General features: G+C 40.7%; 1 protein-coding gene across 5 annotated transcripts in view; it reads left to right on the plus strand.

The window, feature by feature from the left end:
* Nucleotides 1-15733, plus strand: part of Gng12 (G protein subunit gamma 12) — a 123013-nt gene that overhangs the window by 38220 nt on the left and 69060 nt on the right. For all 5 annotated transcript variants that reach the window (XM_047565534.1, XM_047565519.1, XM_047565520.1 and 2 more), the window contains exon 2: nucleotides 12565-12617. The gene's annotated coding sequence lies outside the window, so the exon portion shown is untranslated. The remainder of the gene's footprint in view (nucleotides 1-12564; nucleotides 12618-15733) is intronic.

Below are 15733 nucleotides of genomic sequence, written 5' to 3' on the forward strand. Positions count from 1 at the left end.
AGTTACAAGTCAGTCAGATAAAAATCTGGAGTTCAAAGAGAAGGCGGGGACTAGGGACAGAGATTGGAGAGTCATCAGATGTGGGGCAGAGGAGTTGAGCAAAGGAGCCTGAGAATGCGAATCAGTTTCCCGACAGTGAGGCAAGGGTGTGCCAGAATCCGGGTAGGGATAAGGTTTTATGGTTATCAAAAAAATGGGTGTGTAAGTCTTAAAAGGTTAAGAAAGACTGTCTACATCATCAGTATCCACAACCCTTCATGGAATTAGGGACACATTCACAGGAGTGAAAACTAGCTCTGACAATAGAAGATAAATAGCAGCTATATTTCTGTTAATTTTATTTATTTATTTGCAGTGCCTCATGCATGCTAGGCAAGTGCTCTACTACTGAGCAACATCCCCAGTCCTGTAACCTAATTCTGAATTGACTCTTCTCTTCCCTTTCTCCTAAGCCACTGTGAACGTTTCAATTATAGATAATTAGAAATAAAACAAGCACATCTAGAGCTCCCCCCACCGATTTACTGAAAATCTATGATGTGTCAACTAATTTTTATGGGAAGGAAAATAAATACATAGAAGAATAAAGTATAGCCCGTGCAGTCAGAGGACCTTATAATCAAGTTGTCAACACAGATACATGAACAAATGAGAAACAGGAGATCCCTAAGAGAAGGACTGAGCATGGAAGTGGCTGGTTTCACAGAATGTTGACTGCCCCAGCTGCCTTTAAATCCCCTCCCAGTATACAGTGGGTGATGGTTTTGTTTTGTTTTTTTCTAGCTCTGGATTTTTGTTGTTGTTGTTGTTGGTACAGTACAGTAAATATATGCTTGTATACTCCCCAAAGCATCGTCCACAGATTTCTACATAGTTCTAGAAGCACAGGGAGGTGTAGGAACAGGTGGGTGGTACAAGTGTGCAGTTGTCTTCCTGTTGAATTAAGGCCTTGAGGTCACGTTGAACACAGCTGGGTGTGGGAGCTGTGCATCTCTTAATGATACAGGAAAACATAAACAAAGGCTTGGAGTCTTTGTATCTTACCTACTCCTTTGATTATTTTCAGTGACCAAAATCAAAACAAAAACAAAAACAAAAAATGGTCAGTATTCCGCCATGTTTTGGTGGCTATAGTTGAAGACAGAGCACCCAAGACCAGGGTGCGATGTTTTCCAGCCCACCTGCTTCTTGTGTGAACTCGGAGCCTGGCGGGCTCTGCTTACTGCCTCACCTGTGTCCAGGGCCTGGTGAAGTCGACTCTTCCCCGCCAGAGGGCCAAGTGAAAACAAAACCTTCCTTGGCTTGTTTTCCTGACCTGGATGGGGCAGTGCCCTCTGCTGCATCCTGCACTGCTCGTGGGGCCTTGCTCTGTATGGTGGAAATGACCTGAATATTTCTGTGATGACTCTATCTCAGTGTCTGATGGAAAGTGTGTCATCAAAAAAAAGGGATGTGATTAGAGGACTAAACCACATGGGCAAAATGTTTATTTTGAACAGAAAGCAAAATCTGTTACCCAGAATACTCCAATAAAACTGGAATATTTAGAGGGGAATGTAACTATGACATATATCACCAGTGGGAAATACTGCTAAATATTACTCAGATTTTCCCCCATTTTTGAAGCTAATAAAAATACAGCCCTGTTTTCTTAAATAGTTTTAGATTTTTCTTAAGTAGCTCTATTCAAGCATGGTTGGATTTCAAAAATACTTTTTTCACCAAGAACTAACAAAATGTGTTGGATATGATTGCTTTTTGTGAGAGAATGATCGCAAGGCTCATATGTTCATTCATCCTGTGATTCTTGCCAAAGAGCATGAGGCCTGGATGACCTTGGCTCAGCTTTCTGGGATGCTTTTGGAATCAGGACTGACTGGTAGGCCCTTGACACCGATCAGCTTGAAGTCTTCCTGGATCTTCTGCTGACCGAAAGACATGTTGTGTCCAGTCATTACCCCTGTTATAAGGAAAGGAGTATGAATTCTTGAACAACTCTTGCTTCCTTTTCTCAGACAAGGACTGTGTGCAGCAGCTCAGAGTTGCACTGCCTTAGTCAACAACCCTGTAGAAAAGCTCCAGTCCAGCCTGCATCTCATTAACAGTCCTGCTTACTTTCTCTTCTGTGGTTGTGTATGTCTCCATTTTCCACCATCATCACTCTTTTGATGAAGATTTATCAGGCACCTTCTGCCTGCCAAATATTGCCATAAAGTAATATCCTCTTGTGACTGTTGATTGGAAACTGCAGTATGTTCTTGTTGCCTTTTAAATTTTTATAACTGTTTAAAGTAAGACTGTCAGCCAGTGCAGTGAGTGTGGGGCATTGTAGAATCCCTAGCTAACCAAGATATAGGAAAGTACATTTGCTTCTCTATATCTAAATAGATTAATTTATTTTAGGAATATTTTTCAATATCAAAAGCTAAAGCTGAAAGATACTTGGTTAACTCTCAGTTAATGACAACAACAAAAAAAATTAAATTCAGACCACTCCTCTGGCTATTGATGTTTTCTAAAGGTATTAACCATGTAATTTTTTAGCATGAGAGATAATAATCACTAGGCCCTCAGCTAGTCTGATGCTTTGCAAGTATTATCCGGTATGGATTACTGCAGATGGTATTGGAGTCCCAGAGAAGCCTCTAAGCTGTTCCAGAGGGTCCCATAGCTCAAAGGGTCCAGGTGAGCCGGGACAGGGGACTGGGGGTAACACTTAACTTTTCACCAGTTCTTTGCAAATACCTGGGTTGTACCTCTTATTGCCCACTTTATGCGCTTAACAAACTCTGAGTCAGGTAACCAGCCATTTTGGCTTATATGACACAGGAATTCCTAGGGATAGGAGACTTTCAGTGCTAAAACTGGAAAAATCCCAGGCAAACCAAGATGAGTTCATTCCTAGTTCAGAATCAGGATCAATTAGCAGAAAGGAATATCAATAGGTACTATCTTCTCAAATGAGCAACTTACCTGTTAATAGAGATAACTCCATCTCCTCCTGCACTTGTGATAAGGCATGCTCACTGTTCCCATCTGCTGGGTTGGGTAGCTTATTGGTTTTTCCATGGACTTGGGACCAGCATTGTCCTCAGTGAGGTTATAACTGTGGGGCCCTCCATGTTTTCTTGGCCTCCAGAGGCCTGTTACCTAAAGGAACTCTGACTCTTCCCTCTGTCAGTGCTTGGTCTGACAAGGTGAGGATGTAGAGATTCTGGGTTCTTTCCATTGGCCCTGTGGGTCTGGCTGTAGTTACCCACTTAGGCTTCGCCTGACTGTTACCTCCTAGCTAGTAAGGCCTATCTCCCACTTGAAATAATGCTTGCCCTGCACTCTAAGCTCCTTGTAGCCCTCAGGATACATAGGGACTCTTTTTCTCTTCTGGTTAATCCTGTTGGTTCATCACATTTTAGCATTGACCCTGCTTCCTTGTGGAAACCTTCTACGATCATACCAGACTGATTTAGGTGGGGTGTCCTTGCCTGTATTCTCACAGCTTCTTGTGCTCACTGCAGTTAGATTATACGCCAGTAAAGCTGTAGTTGCCTTATTAGTTATCTGTATGACTTATTGTAGGCTCCTTGAGGAGAGGGGCATTATATTGTTCTCTGTTGTATCCCCCAGCACTGTCCACTCTGCCAGGCACATGGTAGGTACCAGAGAAGCTTATAAAAGGAGCAGCATGGTAGAAGAGCCAACAAGCCACAAACCTCCTTCTTCTACAGTTTGCGTTGGTCTTGCCTTATGATCTTGCCTGTGGCTGTTGGTCACTGTCCTTTCAGTTCTCCATGAGAGACAAAGCACACTAGATTTTTTTCAAAAGACTCAGTTCTCTCTATCCAGGGACCACCATCCAGAGTAGTTAGGTCTTAGCCTTGCCTGTAAGGCACTGGGAACTTTATGAAAATACCTGAAATGGCTAGCCCAACAGGTAAGGGTTACATAAACATCAGTGGGAAGTGTAGGACTGAAGATTGTATTGTGTAGGGTGGGGCATCAATGTTATGTTAATTTTTATATATATGAATAAAATTATCTCTAGCCAGGCTCCATAGCCTGTGATCTCAGCTACTTGGGATGTTGAGGTAGGAGGATAGCAAATTGGAGATCAACCTCTGTAACCTAATGAAACACTGTCATAAAATAAAATAAAATAAAATAAAATAAAATAAAATAAAATAAAATAAAATAAAATAAAAGGGCTAGAAATGTAGCTCAATGGTGGAACACTTGCCTAGCATATGCAAGGACCGGGGTTCATTCCCCAGCATCACATACACACTCATACCACAATTCTACAGTGACAAATATTTCAATAAGATACGTAATCTTCCCCTCAGTTTTGAAGATCTGGTGACTCACAGGCTATACTGTATTAAATTATTAATTTTAGATGTTTTTATTTTATAATTTGATCCAGATTATTTTTCTTTCTCCCTAGTTAACATTAATCACTTCCTGTGAATTTTCCTGATATTAGGAAACAGCTGTTCCAGTATAAGTTTTTTTTCCAAACGCTGACCAAGACTGGATTTTTGAGGAATGAGTTATATCAGAACTTGCAAATAAAAGCATAAACAAATATTTCTGCAGAATTCTACAGATTTGTCCAAGATTGGAAACATTTTTGGACATTTTTTAATGCAGGTTGTGTTGTTTAGCTAATGCAGACTTTTGGCTCAAGAATGCATTGGAATTGTGTCTTGATGGCATGCTTGCCAAAAAATGGAGTGATATTGCAAAACACAGTTAAGGCAACTTATACTTCAATGCTTTTATTTTAACCAGATTCTGCTTTTTCTTTAAATGGCTCTTAACTACTTAAAACTTCTCTCCCCACATCCCCAACCAACACTGAATTGGTGTAGGATGCTTGACAATTTAGGAAACATAACTACAAATAAAAATGCTTTTTTGGATCCTTACCATCTACTATAAGAAGTACAACATACTCTGAAATACCTGTTATAAAAGGTAGAAAGTGGAAAAGTATAAATTCAGGGAGAAAAGTGGTTTTACTGAACCTAAGAATGAGGGAATCCTTAGGAGAAGACATGACTTTCATACCAGATTTTTAAAAAAATAATGAAGCAAAACTTAATTTAGGTCCAAGTTATTTAAATTATTTTGCTTGCTTAAAAAGGTACATTAAGGATGGTCCATTATGTAAGCCATCATTTTTACACATTTACTAAATTCACTAAACATTTCTTGAGCCTCCAGAACAGCAAACCTGTTGGATCCCTGATGCTTTGCGTAAAGGTTTTCCAATAGGAAATGCCATAGAATGGGTACTCTGAATAATAATCCATTTTGCACAAAATCCATCTTTTCAGTTGACCTCACAAGCTTCCTTTCACAAGGAGTCCTATGGTTCAAAGAAAAAAGAGACTCCAAAGATGGTCTTGGCCAAGTCCAGCATTCAGGGCCCTACCCAAGACACGAGACTGGTCTGTATCCCAGTTTTCCCTGATGTTCATTGAGAATTGTCCTACTCCCCAGCACCCTAGCAAGACTTGCCTTGAAGGTCAAGGTGGATATAAGTGGACTTTGAAAAGCAAATCAAAAGCCAAACAGTTTGCCAAGAAGCAATGCCATAGCTTTGTTTAATGATGTTTAAACAAAATATGGCAGTTGCATATTATTTATTAAATACCTTAAAAATGAAAAGATGTTTATCAGAATTGCAAGTTTGGGGAATATATTTGTAGCAAATACACATATTAATTGTGGATGATCATGGACTATAAAGAAGTCATTCAAATTCATAATATCAATATTTTAGTCCACGAATGAGCAAAAAATATAAACATTATTTTTCAAGGTAACAAACTTAATAAATAAACATGAAAAATGTTTATACTTATTATCTTAGAAAAGAAAGATAGAAATCACCCTAGCAATACCATTTTACATATAAAATATCAAGATCTTAAGAACTGTTCGTCATTTTGTTGATATTATTGTTAGTAAAAACCCCATTAAGAAAAGCAAGGAGTTAGGTTCGGTGACTCACACCTGTAATCCCCAGTGGCTAAGGAGGCTGAGCCAGGAGGGTTGCGAGTTCAAAGCCAGCCTCAGCAAAAGCAAGGCACTAAGCAACTCAGTGAGACCCTGTCTCTAAATAAAATAAAAGTAGGGCTGGGGATGTGGCTCAGTGGTTGAGTGCCCCTGAGTTCAATCCCCGGTACCCCTCCTTCCAAAAAAAAAAGCAAAGAAGTGGGCAATTCTACGCCTTAGAATTTAAGGGAGCTAGAAAAATAAGATAAAGAAATGAAACAGCTAGAGCATAACAATGCCCAATGTGATTATATTTATAATAACTGGAAGTAACAAATATTCAGCATTGGAGGGTGATTTAGTAAATTATGACTTTTCATCATGAATGAAAGACTTTGAATATTTAAAATTTAAAGAGAAATGAAAAAATAGTAGCCATCATTCATGGAGTTTGGGAGCACTTGCTAACTTTTTTCTTTTTAATCTTTATAGCAACTATATGTAAGAGGAATTACTAGTCCCATTTTACAGTTTAGAAAATTGAGGCTTAGAGTTAAATTGTCCAGGAGCAGCTTTTTAGCTGAGGATTCAGCATTCACCCTAGATCTCTCCACCTGCAAAGCCTATACTACGTTTATTATTAATGGCTTATAATCTGCAGCCAGAGTCACATAAAAACACATGTCTATCAAAAGTAACAGGCAAAAATAGATATCGGCACTAGCATGGTGGGAATATGTGTAGATTCCAAAGAAGCTTGCCATATTTTTTAAAGTGCTACTGCCCTTTGAGTGGAAACAGGGGAAAAGATAAGTTGAGTGTAATATTTCAATATATTGTTTACTCTGACTTTTAATATATTCTGTCTTAAAGTGTAAAAAAATGGAAATATATGTGCATTTTTTTAGATTTCACACTGACTTTGGCATTATCAGAATTCTTTCCCCTTCAGCTCATCCACTTGTTAGTTGAGAACATACACTGCTAGCTTCTCAATTAAGAACAAAATTTTAGTCTATGCATTAAGAATGGTGACCAGGTACAACCAGAGAAATGAAAAGTTGTACTCCATTTGTGTACAGTGAATCTAAATGCATCCTCCTGTCATGTATAACTAAATAGAACAAACAATAAAAAAAGATATAATAATAAATTTGGAAGTGTTGAAATTAAAAAAGAAGAAGGATAGTGACCAGGCAGACGAGTCCTGACAAACAGCCCAGACCAGCTCTTCCAGCCAGGAGCCAGTCTCGAGGTAGGGATAATGGGGTGGTTCCACTTGGTTAAAGTAGGCCGGTTTCCCCTCTTGGGTGGCTATCCCTGGGACAGAGCCCTTGCACAATGGGGCAAAGTGTCAGCATCTTGCTTCCTTTTTAGCTTTGGAGTTCAGGACTTAATTTGTTTCTTTGACACATATGGCATTGCTTTATAAAGTCATCATTCTTGCCAACAGCTAATAATAGATTTCTCTGATAGACTTAAAGCATAGGGTTGGTTTTTCTTTTTCCTTTTTTCAACTTGGCCCCACCTTCGTGGAGCATATATAATTTATTGCTATAGTGGGGTTCTTTACGTGCATCATTACATCTGTTTTGCCATTTGAGATAACATTATATCAGAATTTATGAGTAAAAGCAAATAGACCTGACAGTGGAGTTACCTCCAGAGCTGTCCATTGGGGGTCACTCCTGACTGTGTAGGTGGGGAAATGGAAGCACACATAAATTAAATGACTTGCTGAAAGTCACTGGTAGAGAGCACAGAGCTGGAAACCAGGCCTGTAGATCTGGTGTTCATGCCACTTGTTTTTTTCCTTGAGAATTTAAGTTAAACAAGAAACAAATACATTCAGGCAAATCAGAATCCAGTTGCCATGTAAAACTGGGATCTTCCAGGGCTCCAATTTTATATTTTATGGTTGCAGTAAACTTTATAGTAATAAAAGGAGTGCAAAAGGTTATCATGTACGTTCTAGACAAAAACTTTTTACAGTGATGGAAAGACCTATGCTGTTCCACACAGTAGCCACTTCTGTGGCTACTTGACCACTTGAAATGTAACTCATGTAAGTGGGGAAGTGAGTTTTTAATTGTATTTAATTAATATTTAAATACCCATACGTACTAGTCTCTATTGGGCAGTGTAATTCCTTGGCATCTCCCCTTGAATGCCTCAGAGTTAACCAGCTCAAATCAGAGTTCTTGATTTTCTTCCTCGCTCAACCTGTTTCTCTTCCTGAGTAAGTGAAGTCATCATTGACCCAGTTACTTGAGCAAATAAAAAAACCTAGGTGCCATACCTCACATGCACTTCATCAGCAAGTCTGAATTGCTTTACCTACAGGACCCATACCAAATCCACCCACTTCTCTCCACCCTAGGTCAAGGTACCATCACATCTCACCTGAACAGTCAAGTGGCTTCACAGTTTATCACCATTTGCCTACTGTGGCCTCTTCCATATGCCTTTCATGCACTCTACCAGTCAGCTACATTCCCAGCCCCTTCTATTTTACTCTTTGGGGACAGGGTCTCATAAAATTGAGCAGACTGACTTCAAACTTTTGATCCTCCTGCCTTAACCTTTTGAGTGACTGGGATTACAGGCATGAGCCACCACACCCTACTGAATTGATCTTGTTTACTTCTTTGTGTACATGTTCATTTTCTGTCTCCCATAACTGTATAAGGACTTCAAATCAGGAATATTATTTACCTTATTCACTGCTATGTCTCCAACATCTATACCACGCCCAGCACATAATTTGCACTCAGTAAACCTCTCAATAATAGCAAATTAATGTTATTATTTATTACCATCAGTTAATAAAAGATGAGCTATCTAGAGTCAAACTACAGATTTAGAATTTGATTGTTAATGACAGATGATGCTGATATCCATGTACACTAGATTCTAGTGCACAGGTATCTTATATTCTGGATGCAGTAGGAAGTTATGACTGCTTTCATTTATCTGTGAGTGTTAGACTTGACCACAACCTCAGTGCAGTCTCTGATGAGAGATAGAAGGTGCTCTTCTCTCTCTAGAGGTCTATGTATGTCCCAGATCTTAAGACTTTTGTTGTTTCCACTATTTAGACAAAAAGAAGAGTATCCTTCTACAAGGTCACTTTTCATAGTCACGCAAGAGGGATTTAGAAAGTAATGGAAAGAAACATATCATAGAATGCTAGGGCAGAGATTGTCCAAGCCATGTTCAGGCAGCCAAAGGAGATTTTTTCAACATGTGTCTTTCTGACATTCTTCCCCTCTGGCCAGCCAGAATCATTGGCATGCTGTTACCTAAGATCTGCATGCAAAGTAGAGTGAGCTGATGAACTCACTGGAGACACGATCGAGTCTGACAAGCTTTGGGTTACTTCTTTTCCCTCTGTTAGTGAACAGGCCTAGAAAGTGATTGTCTCCTTTTTACTGACTGAATTTAAAAGATGAGGTTAAACTTATTTGTTAAATTTCATGTTCAGAGACTCTCTATCCTGGCGTTTTCATTCAGCCCCTGCTTGTAACCCTGTCACCCATCCTACCAGTACTGATCCAGTGTTTTCCTATGTGCACCTTTATTGAGCATCTACTATACACTAAACACTTTGCTAGGTCTTAGAGAGAAAAGATGAGTTAGAAGAGTGATTTTCAACCATCAGGGATTCTGTAAACAAATGAGTAGAGAAACCAGTGCATGAAAAATTGAAGGATAAGAGCTACTTAAAGTAACAGGAAGCATGAGCGCAGTTAGCATAGATGGCTGTGGAACCTAGTTGGTGGCAGGTACGGTAGAACTGTGAAGAGTGCAGGCTCTGAACCAGACTGGCCGGGCTCACAATCTGGCCCTGCCATTTATAAGCCTTATAACTATAGGCTACTGAATGAACTTCTGTACCTCAGTTTGCTTACCTGCTAAATGGAGCAATAAAATCTACTTCATAGGATTACTAAAAGGATTTAAGACATTTGTGAAGCACTTAGACATAGCTCCATAAAGACCAGCTTTTATTGTTACCAGCAACCATCAACTGAATTGAATGAACCCTGCTTGTTTCTGTTACCACAGAGTTGTCCCTAGGCCATTTGGGGAGTTCACAAGGATTCCCAGAGGTGGTGACTTTTGAACCAAAGCATGAAGACAAGCTGATGCTATAGGGAAAGGACGTTTGGCAGAAAGAACAGAATCTGCAAAGACACAGAGGAGGATGGGGTGTGTTTAGAACCCTATAGATAATTCTGGATGGCTGAAAGATAAGATGCCCATGAGGAGTCGTACAATGTGGGGCAGGTACGAGGTCATGGGAATTTTTTTAGACAAGGTTGAGGAACTTGGACTGGACCATAAAGCCTAGAGGAAGCCTCGGGAGGGTTTTTATCAGGTTCATTGCTCACTGTAGGAGGTGCACGACAGTGCTCTGCAGCATCCCGAGCTCATGGCCTGTGATTCTGCAGCATGGCTGACCAATTGACCAACCTCTTTCCAGTGTGATTTGGGCATGGAGCTCATATGTGGATCTGAGCTTGCTCACTGAGTTTGATTTTGGGGATGGGGGAGGGCTGTGGATTAGTAAGGTGAAAGAGGATGTATTTTCTTTTTTGTTTTGCAGTACTGGGAATTGAACCCAGGGGCACTCTACCACTGAGGTATACCCCAGCCCTTTTTATTTTGAGACAGGGTCTCTGAATTGCCTAGTGGCCTCGAACTTGGAATCCTGCTCTCTCAATCTTCCGAGTCACTAGAATTACAGGCATGTGCCACAGTGCCCAGCACACAGGATGTGTATTCTTAATTCTTGTCTACTTGATTCTTCTTGTCTGAGGTCCCTAGCCCTGTGGAACAGATGCAAAGGTTGATATCTTTCAGGCCCCTTGGAAGTCTGATGAAAGATATTGGCCCGTCCCTCTGACAAGTCACAAAGACAAGTATTTCTAGAGAGCACAACTTAAACTCCCCTCCTTCTACCCTGGTTACCCAAATAGGCCCCCACGTCCGTCACAGTCTCTCTGACCCCAGGCTGACTTGTGGTTTTCATGCTCCCACTCCAGGTTGTTTCTTAATTTAATTTGCCAGCACAGCCAGTACCTCTTTCATCTGCTGTCACTGCTATTATCTAACCATGTTATCATGAGAGCAGACTTTGGATCATTTGATGGTTATAATTAAAACTGAAAGTAATGATCTTATTCTGAGCTGTTCAAATTTAATCAAGAGCATAGTGGTTTAGAGTATGCTCTGGAGGCAGACTCTGTCACCACCTTATAACCTTGGGTAAGGGACTCAACCTCTGTGTGCCTCAGTTTTCTCAACACAAAGTGGGAACGATGATGGACTTAAACTGCATAAAGTTTTTGTGAGGATTAACTGAGGTAATGAACAAGAACAGGTCCTGGCACATAGGAGTGCTGTATAAGTTATTTGCTGTCACTGCTTTATGACTTTTATTAAAATGACACCATGAAACAGGGTAATGATGGATTACTAGGAGAGGAAATAGGTGAATAAAATCTCCATGTGTGCTGGACTTGCTTTGGAGCCTTGCCAGTACCTGAAGGCCAAGAACATACTCCCAAACCAGTGCTGTCTAGTGTGCAGCCACTAACCCGTTTGGCTAGCCTGAGTCGAGATGGACTGGTTCTTAAAGATTTGCTATGCAAAATCAAGGCAGGGGAGGATGTGGGGAGATGCTGCAGATATGCACAAGAGAGCAGGTATGCTGGAGGAGCAAATCTAGAGATGTAATATAGGACATGAGGACCAAAGATAATAAAATCCCATTGTATTAGGGACTTTTATTAAGATTTAGCTACTCTTGTCACAAAAAGGATGTAAGATAATAGATACGTTAATCATCTTCATGATACTAACCATCTCACTATATCTAGAAAACACTGTAAACCTAAAATATACACAATAAAATTTATTGAAAAAAAAGTTGTAAAATATCTCAGTTTTTATATTGATTACATGTTGAAGTAATAATATTCTGGATAAATTAAGCTATGTTAAATATGTTATTAAGATTAGTTTCATTTCACCTTTTTAATGTGACAACTGGAACATTTATATTGTTTGTGGGGCCGGCATTATTATTTCTGTTGAGTAGCAGTACCTGAAGCTCACCATTATCAGTAAGACACAACTTCATGGGTTTTTACATGATCAGGTGACCCCATTTGAAAGCCCAGTATGGACCAGTAGTTTGTTTGGTTCCATAGAGCAGCCATGGCTTGGTCCTAGCAGAAGGCAGCTGAGGGATCAAGGCAAGAGCAGCAGTAAGGATCTCACTGACTTGGAGGGATTTGGACGAAAACACTACCATTTATAGTTATACTGGCCTCGGACTTTCAGCACGCCCTGAAGTAGATGAGAGAGTGCTCTCTGTTCAGGAAGTTGAAGTACGTAGGCGAAAAAACACTCCCTATTCCATTCAAAGCCAGAAAAAGCTTTGTTAATCTTTAACTAAAAGAATAAATACTCAAACATCATGGCAGTCACTTGGGATTGAAAGCACACTCTTTCCAAGTGACTGACTTATGGAATGCTTGTTTAATTCTATTTCAGATTCATCCTACCATTGAAAACCTGAAAACGTTGGACCACACAAGGTCTTACTGGTAAGTTCTCTTTCATTATTAAAACAAAGTGACCGTATGACATTATTTTTGAAATGACAGTCACCCTTCTAAGTTAGATGCATCCCTACCAGTACTATGACTAGATGTCTATTTATTTGCTCTTTTTTCCTCTCCCAAATGATTTACAATGTTTTCATGCCTTAAACAGCAACCCATGTTCTTTTGCTAAGAACATGGGCAGTAGAGAGATTCATGAGTATGCCAAATACTATTAAAATAAAATCTTTTTTTTTTTTTTTTTTTTTTGGTAATGAAACTATTTCCAGGCCCCTGTTGATGGTCTGCTTATTTCAAGCAGTATCCAAAACAACAGTGTTTCTTTAGCCAAGGAATTCAGACAGTTCCTTATACTATGTTGTAATGAAAATTGGCTCATAAGCTCCAAGATAGATATTTGAGCTGTACTCTTCTTAATGCTTTATTTATTTTTTTTCTCATCTGTCATCTCACCTAAACATGATGGTTGTGTTAAAAGTTTGGCAGCGGGAGAAAATATCCTTTAGAGCTAGGAAAATAATGTGCTTTTTAAGTGAAGAAGTTTTTTGGGCTTCCTGGTACATCAGTTCCTGATAATACAGTTGTACTAGTACTTGTGATATGTATGAGTTAGCTTTTGTTGCATAACAAACCACCCCAAAATTTACTTACTCACAATAGCAGTCATTTATGTATCTCCCAATTCTGTGGGCTGGCTCTTGATTTGGGCTGGACTCAGTTGTGATTCATCTGTTTTCAGCTAGAATTCCTCTTGTGTCAGGTCCAGGTCTGGGATTCACCTCACTGTCAGCTGACATGATAACAATGGCTAAGCCACCTGCCTCATGGCCCTTCAAGATGCTCTTCATTTGTTCATGTTGATGATTGGGCAGGGTGTCAAGAGACAGGCACATATACAAGGCTGAGACTCAGAGTGGACACAGCAGCGCTTCCACTGCATGCCCTTGACCAAAGCAAGCTCTGTGGCTAGCCTGGATTCAAGAGCTGTAACTTTGGGTTCTCCTCTTGATGAGAGTTGCTACAGAATCACAATGCGAGGAGCCTGGATACAGGGAGGAGGGTAACTGTAGTCATATTTCTGAGTCACATGCAAACAGCTGTGTAAAATTAGAAGAGCATGGAGAAAGAGAGGTCTCAGGTGAGACTCCTGTCTCCTGGCCCGTTCTTTCGCCCCATCCTGGTGGTCAGCCCCCTGGAACCCTTCTTATTCTTTGCCATGTGGCATCACAGTCAGTTCAGCAGGTTCCTAGGTGGTCCTGCCTATCCAGGTGTTCACCCTCGAGGCATCCCTTCATTCTGCATAGCACTGCCACATGAGTCGTCCATCAGTTTACGTATCAGGACCTTCCTCTGCTCAGAAGCCATCCGTGCCTCCCTCCTTGCCATCCATCACGCAAGCCTGGGCTCCACTCTCTGGCTCCTCCACTCCCTTGCTCACCTCCGGCCATTCCCTTTTTTCTTGCCAGACTAATCTGTTTATCATCTCTCTTGAGGGCATCTTGTTCTGCTTATTCCTTCCCTGCTTGGAAATCCTTCCCATTTTGTGAGGCCCAGTAGAATCTTCCCTCCTCTGTAATGCAGCCCTGCTCCTGCCATCTGTGATCTCAATTACTCTGACCTCTTCTAGAACTAAGCTGCGTCATCCAGGGTTCACTGTTCTTTCACCTTGGCTAGTCTTCCTTCCTCAATTGCTTTGTTAATTCTTGGAGAGCAGAAGATCATATGTCTCCCTCGTGGTACCTAGCACAGGGCTGAGACTACAACAGGTATGTAGTCAGCAGGGAAGCAGCATGAACTCTGCTCTGGTTCTCCCACCAGTAGCTCATCAGGGTCTGTTGAAATACAGACTCATAGTCCCTTCCACTGGGTCATCCACATTTGTCAAGCCTGGGGTGGGCCCTGGGGATCTTAGAGCCCTCACATGTTTCCCATGTGATGCTTTGTGGTTGGCGACTTGTTATGGAGAGAACAAGAAATTTATATAAGGCCTGGGTTTGAGCTTGGCTCTGAGACCTTACAAACTCAACCTCTCTGAGCTACAGTTTCCCCAGCTGCAAAATGGGAATAATAATATTTAGCTTGATGATTACCAGGAAGATCAAAAAGGACAACGTAAATAAAATGCTTTTATAAATCATAAAATGTAATTTCCATGCATTAATTGATTGTGGATCTCTAGCTCTCCGGCGTTATGGAAAAGACAGTTCCGTGCATGCTGGAAGTACAGGAATAGGCAGAGTAGTTGAGTGGTAGTGGAGGGAATGGTGGGATTAATAATCATAGCAGCAATAATAGTAATTAGTGTCTTCTGCTTACTGAACGTGGAGGGTATACCTGGTATTGTGCTAATGGTTTTACATAGAATTACTTGAGATTTATAGGAAGATTGCCTGTTCACTTGCATCCGTACCACTTTTTTGCAGTGTATTCCACCATTGGTGAATTTTTCCTGTGGGTTTTTTTTTAACTCTTCAAAATTCCTTGTTAAAATGTATGGGTTCCTGAGAAAGCAAGGTCCTTTTTATCAATCATTGACAACTTACAGTCAAGTACAAGGTCCTGCAGAGGTGGAATACCTTTGGATTTGGTGGAGGAGTTAAGAAAGGGAGGGCAACCCAGAATATTAAGAGAGGGTAGGTGTGAGTGCCCTGGGATGGACCTCAGGATGCTCAGCTGCCTCAGAAAGGGTGGAGCATGCAGGCAGTAAGCCAGAGAGCAGGAAGAGGCGGGAGGGGACTAAGATGTTGGCTGACATGGCAGCTTGGCCCAGGGACATTCCTGGTCCACCAACCCTGAGCCTGCTAGGTTGCAGCTTCCCTGTAATGACTGCCATCCATCGCAGGCAGCATTTGTGAAGTTGTCCTCCACTCACATGTGTTTGTGACTCTGAGTGTTTTACATTTTGATTGCCACCTGATCTAGTCTGTGTGCTTGCCCTCCGTCAAAGATTTTTCAGTTGCCTTTTAAATAGTCATGCAGTGTAATGGGATTCAGAAAAATAAGGAAGGAAGGAAATGTATGGGGAAGAAAAAGTAAGATGAAGTCAGAAATAAGATTAGGTCCCAGAATGTGATGGGAACCTGTTCATTTGATAGCAA

The sequence above is a fragment of the Sciurus carolinensis genome, chromosome 1, assembly GCF_902686445.1.
Source record: "Sciurus carolinensis chromosome 1, mSciCar1.2, whole genome shotgun sequence".
In the NCBI taxonomy this organism is placed as follows: Eukaryota; Metazoa; Chordata; class Mammalia; order Rodentia; family Sciuridae; genus Sciurus; species Sciurus carolinensis.